Raw genomic sequence first — 6,333 nt, 5'->3', positions numbered from 1 at the left:
GGGCAGAGGGCATAAGGCAGAGGGCAGTGGGCAGAAGGCAGAGGGCAGAGGGCAGAGGGCAGAGGGCAGTAGGCAGAGGGCAGAGGGCATAAGGCAGAGGGCAGTAGGCAGAGGGCAGAGGGCAGAGGGCAGAGGGCAGAGGGCAGTGGGCAGAGGGCAGAGGGCAGAAGGCAGAGGGCAGTAGGCAGAGGGCAGAGGGCAGAGGGCAGAGGGCAGAGGGCAGAGGGCAGGGCTGCGGCCCCCCCCGGCCCGACCCTCCCGGCGCGGAGCCGCGGGCGCAGGGCGCAAGGGGGCGCGCGGGGCCCGCGAGGCAGCGCTGCGCGGTCGCGCATGTGCCGCGCGCGGGGCGTGCGGGGGCCGCTTCGCCCCACGAGGCAGCTCGCGGGTGTCGCCGGCGGCCGCGGGACACCGAGGGCCACTGGCCAGATCGGGGGCTGTTTTCCCTAGGGGAATGGAAATCTCGGGCGCCCGAAAAGTAGTGCCGGCCGAGGCCGCGCCCGCGGTCACGGCGCTGCCGAGGCAGGCGGCAGATGGGTTTTGGGGTGGGGGCGAGGAGGGGTGCAGCGCAGACCCCGGGTACGGCCGGCGTTCCCGCCCCGGCGGAGGGAGCGTCTGCCGCTGGCACCCGCCGGGAAACTGCTGCCGCTCGCCCGCCGGCTTCGGCAGCGCGGTCTGATTCCGCCGACGCGCACGATTAAATGCGGAAAAGCCTCGAGACGGTCCGTGGATGAAAAGGAGGGCTGGGCACTGCCCCAGTACAGCCAGGTGCCCGCCGTGCCGCAGGCGGACAGACCCGCTGGCGGGTCGGCGGCGGAGACCGCAGGAATCCCGCCGGCCTGAGTGGGCGGGAAGTGGTCTGTAAGGTCAGGGGAGGATTGCCCCACGCTCCCGGAGGCGGAGGTTTGCGTGTGCGATAAGGCGGCCGCGGAGGGCGATGGCGAGGAGGTGCGCGGGGCCCGTCGCCCTGGCCAAACCCTGCCGCCCGCACTCGGCTCATCGGCAGCGAGTACGACGCGGCGTTGGAATCAATCTTCCCGAAGGCTCCCGTGGTGAACACCGGATGCACGTCCTCCCGCTACCCATCATCCCCAAACTATGTTTGTGGGCTCCTTGCTTTGTGTCTAGCCTCTTTATGGGGGCTTTATGTTCCAGCGCGGCAGCCTCTGCGAGGAGCGCTGTGCCGCCGGGTGCCCACGTCGGCGCTGCCCTCGCTGGGAAGCGCCGGTGCGGGCTGCAGCCCGCGGTCTGTGCCGCGGCGCAACCCCGCCGCCCCTGAGCTCTCGGCGCTCTTCGTGGCTCCCTGGGCGTGTGCCCGTCCTCTTGTTTTAAATACACCGGTCCCGCGGGATGTTGTAACAGCGAAGTAAATACAGATACAAACATAAGGCGCCTAACTTGAAGAACAACGTCAGTGTTGCGCTGTAAAAATAATTGACCACTGTTCTTCAAAAAACCATCAAAAAGCAACTAAGGTGAATTAAAAATAGAGAGGAATTAGAGGCTCTAATATTTGAGTGGGCTCTACAGAATCACACGATGTTACTGCACAGCTATAGTCGGTATCGAATTTATCTGAGTGCACAAGCAGGAAGAAATAACCTTTCTTTTACTTCTCTGTACAATTTCGGAGCCTTAGTGCTGAAATTAGGCTAAGTGGAAAACAATGTGCATTTTTACAAGGAAAAAAATGCCCACAGCTGTTGAAAAACGACGAGCGGTTAGCAACACACAAAACATCACGAAGACAGTAGGCTTGTTAGGCACAGGGCATATTTATCTGGATGGCTGCTCACCCAATTTCTTCATAACAAGCACTATTTTTATGACAAAGACTTTATTGGTCCTTGTCATAACAATAATCACCATATGACCAGGATTTTGTCTCTTTCACTCGTGAATAATGATGGTGTTCTGTTACCGAGAATGTAATGATTTGGAGCTACAAAACTCGGATTGTCATCTTTTCTAGATGCTCTCTGTACGTGCATTTCACCCTCGTTTTGCAAAGAACCCTACTTTGCACTTATTTTATTCTCTTGACTTCGTTCAGCTGCTGGCCTCTGGCGAAGGAGGGCATCCTAGCCGGCTATTCTCTGGTGGTACAGAAAATCCTGTGAAGAAGATTGCAATGTTCAGGCACTTGATTCAATGCAGTGTTTTTGCTAATGCATGCGGGTGTCCAGACGCAACTGATAAAATAACTTTGTAAATCTGCAGCCATGACTGCAGTTGAAAACTCTTGTAATAACCCCTACACCTCAGACTATACCTGTGCGTGCATAGAAATGTGTACAGCATTATGACCTCAAGGATACAAGCTTTTAAAATCTAGATCAATATAATTCTCTCTTTGGGAAGCATCATTTGATAGAAGTGTGTATCTCCCTTTCCCTTCCTTCTCTCCTACTTTGTTATGTCCCTTTATAACACTATTTGCATTTAGGTTGGACGGTTTGTAGCTAAATACCGAGACAGGTTTTTAAAATGGTCACAGAAGTAACGTCATCTGGAACTCCTCGGCGGACGCGGGAGGAAAGGGGGCAGGGTTGAAGAACATTTAAACGCACTTTACAGCGTTTAAATGTTACTCTGTAACCGCAACAGTGGCTGCAGAACTGCAACTGGGAAGGGAGGAGAAAGGAGGGGGAAGAGGGGGAACAGGGCTATTTAAGTGATATTTGAATCGGATTCACATTTTTAGTGCTGTTTATCAAGTGCATATGGTACTCCCTGAAACTGTTCAGCAAGTGCTGACAAAAATATACCTGTCGAGGAGACAAGAAAACATAGGAATATTTGATTCACCTCTTACTTATTTTGATAGCTGGGCACACCATTAATAACGTCATAAAGGTATCGCCTACAGTAGATTTACCATTTGTAATGGTTTTTAATATTTAAAATTTTTATGTTTAATATTTGGGGTATTTTCCTGCAATACTATAAGCGTTTCTTTAGGTAGGCAAATGCTGCTGTCTACTTAGTTCAGAGTGACTTGCCAGGCTGAGGAAGCCATTTCCCATAACAGGTACTTTGACAAGGATAACCAACAGTCTTTTATATCAAAGAGTAGTCAAACCGCAGTGAGATTCAAAGCAGAGAATGTTGGAACATTTTGTTCCAGCGAACGAGCTAAAAATAACAGCCCCTCCCAGTTTTGAAAGGGGGTTGATTTTCACATTTGGAAGGGCAAATAGAAATCAGATTATTAATATAATCAAACAGAAAAATCTGCCCGGAGAGGTGAAAGGGGAAAGTTCTGAAGCGTCAGTGCTTAAAAACAACCCCAAAAACCAGAGTCCAGAGCCAGGGCTCTGAACGGGATTTGATGGGTTGTTGGGAGATTTAATAATTTTGTACCTTCCTCATGGCACATCAGAACATGGTGTTTGAACTAGGTCATGGTAATGCCAAATTGCACAGCCAAGTGTAATGCTGCTCCAGCTGTTCTGCCACTCGAAGCCAAACGTGAAATTCTCATTTTCAGCCCGAAAGGAAGCTCCTTCCACAGCCCCATGTTTTACTTACCTGCAGGACAGGCTCTCTAAACATGCCAAAAACTGAGAAACTGCTTTGACATATATTTCGGAGATCAGACGCTAAGTGTGGTGCACGTCAATATGGGAATGCCTAACAACATGATAATTACACCATCCACGTTACTGAGATATTTGGTTAGAGTCTTTCAGCATCCACGGTGTGGGAAAAGAGAACTTCTTTAGTTGCAGGCTGCAGGAGAAAATAAAAGCAAAACAACATCATCAAAACCCCAGACGCCTACGTTTTTAATCTCCCAATCACTTTTTCTGCAAGCAGGGAAATCTTTCCCCTTTTCCAATAAGCGTGCTTCCACATAGCTGTGAGTTCCCTATTTTCGTGAGCGGCTTGGGGGTTTGTTTTTGGATTTGAACGTTTAAAGCACTGTAGTGACGAAGAATGGTATTAACAGAGCCGGCGGCAGCCCAGCGGAGCGGCGTTGTTCCCCAGCGCCCGTCCCCGCGAAGAGCTGCGCTGCCCCGGGGCACGCTGCCGCTCTGCCCCGCGGCTCCGGCCGCAGCCCTCGAGCATCCGGGCTCAGCTGCGCCGTGCCGCCAGCCCCGGCATCCCCGCCAGCCGCCGGCCTCCGGGGCCGCCGCCCGCCGCAGCCAGGCGGGTCGGGGCTCCGTCTCTCCAGTCCCCCCGGCACTGGACGGCAGCCTCGCTGCCCTCGTGCTTACCTTATTTTCATCTGGTTCTATGACACAAACTTTGTGTGGTGTGTGCCCCCTTCTCCTTCCCCCGCCGCCCACTCCCCTCCTCCGGACACAAACACAAGCTCTTCTTGATTCGGCTCCTCTGCACCGGGATGGGGCGGCAGCCCCGGCCTGTCCCTTTCCCGGGGACAAGAGGCTTTCCTTTCCCCATGCAGGGAGCCGGGGCCGGACTTTCACCCTTACCATTCTTTTCGCCTGTTAGGAGCAAGGGAGTCCCGCACCTCCGGCCGCCTGCCCCAGCCTCCCTTCGAGTCCAGCCTGCGGGACTTCCAGCTTTCCCCCCTTCTGTCCTCCCGTTTGTCTGCCCGCCTGCCTGCCGCCTTTTTTATTTTTCCCGTCAGTGACTTAAGCCCAAGCCAAAGGAGGCATAAGAAAAAATACAGCCGTGTGCTCCAGGTCTATAAATACAGCTCGGAGAGAGCGTCCAAAAGTTTGGAAGGAAAGGAAGAAGGCGTACGGAGACAAAAGCCAAGCACCGCTCCGCTGCTGCCGATGCTCTGGTTATTCTCGAGCTTCGCGGCGGCGGACCGAGCCCGTTCGCTGCTTGTTTGGGTGGGATTTTTTCGGGAGCGGGGCGGTGGCGGTAGAGTGATCGGCGCATTCATTATTTCAGCTTTAAATATGTGAATTTTAGCCACAAATACCAGTCGATCTATCAGCCAACTTTGCAGCTGCTATTGTGAGAGGAAACTTTCCTAATGCGGCTGAAGGGGCTAGTGGAGGGTGATTTTTTCTTGCTCTGTTTTGGTTTTTGTGGATTTTTAATTTTTTTTTTTTTTTGGTTTTTGTTCCTTTTCCATCTAGTGAAGCCTAAGTGTCTGAACATTTCCTTGTTCCCTCCGTGTTTTATGTATCCATCGGAGAGAGAGACAAAAATAAATAGTCGTGTCTTAGAAGGAGGGGTAGCGGCGCCCCTACCTGCTCTGTGTCGTCTTAGACGATACTCTCTTAGAAAGAGTATCCTGCCTTTGGAACACGCCTAAGTGGTGCTGCCGTCGCCGTAAAGTAACACTGGGATGCCAGAGAGGAAATGACCAACATATGTCCGCTGTATCCTAAGTATTTATTCACGTTAACTGCTGTCCTCTTTATTCTACTCAAGAAATTGGTATTGGACTGAAAATATCACTCTTTCTCAGGAGGAAGCAATACCAGTTCAGAATAATAACGACAGAAAGAGTCAAAGAAATGTGCACTGAGTGAAACAGGAAGAAACCGACCCAGTTTTGGTGTTCGTCAGTTTGGGAGATTGAGGTTGTGGAGAGGAAGCAAGTCCGAAGTTAGGGAATGAAACTAGCAAGCAGAGAAAGTGACTTCAGTTGCGCAGGCAGCCTTTGAAAGTGCAGGGAAGGACATGCCAAGCTGCCCTGCAGCGAGAGTGTGAAGCGGAAGCAGCGAGAGGCCGCAGAACAAGCGGAAAGATGCTGCCCGGAGCGGCCGCCCGCCTCCTCCTCAAGCTGCCCAGGACGGGCGGCCCCAGCCCCAGCGCCCCCCGGCGGGGAGGGAGCCAGGGGAGCGTGCAGGCGGCCTCTCCCCCCGGAGAGCAAAGTCATCGGCAGCTGCTGTGAGACAGAAATACGGGGTGCTGAGGAAATAAGGGCTGAGAGGCAGAAGAGAATTCAAAGGAGCAAACAGACGCTTCAGCCTTCAGCACTGCATCTTTGCAGGAGTTCGTGCTTTCTTTGCACGTAAAGCGCTAAGCAAAAAGCGATACTCCAAAGAACTCTGTAGACTTCAGAGAAGCTCTTTTCTGGGCCCTCCTACATCTTCGAGAGGGGCAGGAGACAGCTTTGTCATGCCCTGCTACAAAATGGAGCTCGTCACCCTGCCCCCATGGATGGCACTGTCATGCAAGGGGGAAGAGTTGACTGGGCTTGCCGGTCAACTTTGAGGTTTTTGTTTGATTAGCAGTGGTGAGGGATGTTCACAAGGATTACTTTTGGTTCAGGGAAAGGATGATGAAACAGAAATCGTGTATCTTCTTTATCTCAAAAAATTCACCCGTGGTCAATGTGTAATGAAACAGCAATACTGCACAGCTTTTGTGGCAGCAGGGTTGTGAAACCATCCCAATACCTCC

At 52.6% G+C, this 6,333-nt stretch overlaps 1 long non-coding RNA gene across 1 annotated transcript; it reads right to left on the bottom strand.

Moving 5' to 3' along the window:
• Nucleotides 1-1,672: 1,672 nt before the first annotated feature.
• On the bottom strand, nucleotides 1,673-4,645 carry LOC118699100 (uncharacterized). Its single transcript, XR_004982029.2, has 3 exons — nucleotides 4,437-4,645; nucleotides 3,529-3,729; nucleotides 1,673-2,111 (listed from the first exon to the last, which is right to left on the bottom strand). It is a non-coding gene; the product is annotated as an uncharacterized LOC118699100 (long non-coding RNA).
• Between the last annotated feature and the right edge of the window lie 1,688 nt (nucleotides 4,646-6,333).

Source organism: Molothrus ater, chromosome Z, assembly GCF_012460135.2.
Source record: "Molothrus ater isolate BHLD 08-10-18 breed brown headed cowbird chromosome Z, BPBGC_Mater_1.1, whole genome shotgun sequence".
NCBI classification, from domain to species: Eukaryota; Metazoa; Chordata; class Aves; order Passeriformes; family Icteridae; genus Molothrus; species Molothrus ater.
This window is presented reverse-complemented; position numbering and strand designations above follow the sequence as displayed.